At 46.9% G+C, this 2,122-nt stretch overlaps 1 pseudogene; it reads right to left on the reverse strand.

Moving 5' to 3' along the window:
- Positions 1-352: 352 nt before the first annotated feature.
- Positions 353-1,227, reverse strand: LOC132364351 (etoposide-induced protein 2.4 homolog; annotated as a pseudogene).
- Positions 1,228-2,122: the final 895 nt, after the last annotated feature.

The raw sequence follows: 2,122 nt of genomic DNA on the forward strand, positions 1-2,122 counted from the left end.
TGGAAGGCAGGAAGAGGCAGTGGGAGGGTAAATGGCACAGGGAGAAAAAGTATTCAAATCATTTCAGGTAGGGGGGCTGGCAAATGCTAGAAAAGAGCTGCAGAAAAACCTGTGATCCTTTCAGATTCACCAGTGTTAAAAATCAACCCACTGGTGTCAGAAAGATTCTGCCTTAGGTGCACCAGACAAAAATCCCAATTCCTCAGAAAGAAGGGAATATGCAAAGGACCCCTGGCACGGTGGGTCCTGCCTTCCGTAGTGGGGGAGTTGAAAAAGGAAAACAGCTGCCAAAGGGTCCTCCCAACCCCATCCATGCCCTCTGGATGGCCGACACCGTGACCTGCAGCAGCCTTCAGTTTGGCAATAGACTAATACCTTGGGGGAACTTCTCTGCAGAGGTTGAGCTACTCAGGGCAGACTGAAGGTACACCGTTTTGTGGAAGATTCTGTTGCCTAAGAAAATCACCAAGGAAAAGGAAGTGCAGCTGCAAAAGGTAGGCTTTGCCAGGGGTCTTGGCTTCATTAGTGCTGATAATAAACGAGGGGACGGGGACAGAGAAAAGGCAGCCACTGATAATGCAGGAGGCGTGGCATCCGCTGGGAAGTCCAGTATAGTGAGTAGAAAAGAGACATATGCAGGAGACTAACCAGTTGACCAACAAGATGCATGGGAAAGAGACTCACAAGCAACCCCTGGATAAAAAGAGCCTGCAGCAAAAGGTTGAAGAGCATGTCAGCAATTATTTCGCTGACACCAGGGAATGCGTGAGGTTTCATCTCTGATACCTCGAATTCCAGATCAGCTATATCCTGAAACCAAATCGCATTCACAACTTTGCTGAGCACCAACAGGGGGAGCACTGAAAATTGATGGGAGGAAAATTCCAGCCAGAACCAAACACCTCTATGTAGAGATGGATCACTGATAATCTGGGCCGTTACTGACTGAAGCAAAGGGATAAACACTTGATAAAAGCAGGAGGAGACGGAACCAGAGTACTCTGCCATTTCATGCGCAGCACTGGAAAATTTCACTGACAACAGGTGGCTCAATCTTGCTTCCTCTCTATGCTCTGAGCCAGGACACTACTAGCCCTCTTAGACGCTGTTCCTCTCTCTTTTGCTGAATTTGAGCATCTAGCTTTGAGATGGTACAACTTCCAGAGATGGAGTTTTTAGTTCCGCTGGCAAGGTCCTGCAGAAAGGTTTTGTGACACTGTCAGCCATCTCTTCCCACTCAAACTACCAACAACACAGAGGAGAGAGAAGCGTCCCCCAATCCTTCACCACGAAGGACCAGCAGCTTTGCTGCTGTGTCTGTGGCTCCAGCCTGGTCTCTTATTTACCGCCAGCCGGCCAGGCTCCGCCAAGCCCCTCCGCCCTCCGCCCACGCCTGCGGCTCCCACAGGAGGTGCTCCCAGGGCCGCCCCGGAGCCAAAGGGGCATGGGGGGTGGGGCGTCAGCTGGGAAGTCCAGTTGTTTTTAATGGACACCATTTTCACTAGAGAGAACTTCTGGCTGATAAACGGTGCTTATTACGACTTGAATATTTTACAGATACTGTCTTAAAAAGTAAAGAAATGGACTTATTTCTTCAAGGACAAGAAATGATACTTTTCTTGTGAATGGTAACATCTGAGTTTTCAACCAAATATTAGAATTTTGGAACACTTAATCTAGCACCGAAACCTTCACAGCTTGACAGTAAAGTTTTTGTTGATAAACCTGGTGGTACTATTAGCGCAGGTATTAGTTGATGTTATTTAAAAACATATGTCAGTATTTGGCATATCTGCATAACTCAGTGAACAAGCATTTCCTTAATGACTGTAATGTAACATCACAAATGGATAGGGATGCAGTGAAAGGGCAAGGTAGATCAATGGATTGTAATATAACGAAATACAAAAAGTTAATTGATTTTGTTTCACATTCCATACGCATCTAATTTTAAAGAAACCGTTACCTACCCTTTCCTGTCGGGCCCCAACAAGAGTCCTCCTGCCCAGCGCTGTTTGAGCCAATTCCTAGTTCCGTTCAGAAGCAAAGGAAAGCTTTATTCTTTGATCAAGAAATGGAGAGATGCGAGCTACCATTCTACAGCCCACGCTGTCCCCGGCAG

This window comes from Balaenoptera ricei, chromosome 4 (genome assembly GCF_028023285.1).
Source record: "Balaenoptera ricei isolate mBalRic1 chromosome 4, mBalRic1.hap2, whole genome shotgun sequence".
NCBI classification, from domain to species: domain Eukaryota; kingdom Metazoa; phylum Chordata; class Mammalia; order Artiodactyla; family Balaenopteridae; genus Balaenoptera; species Balaenoptera ricei.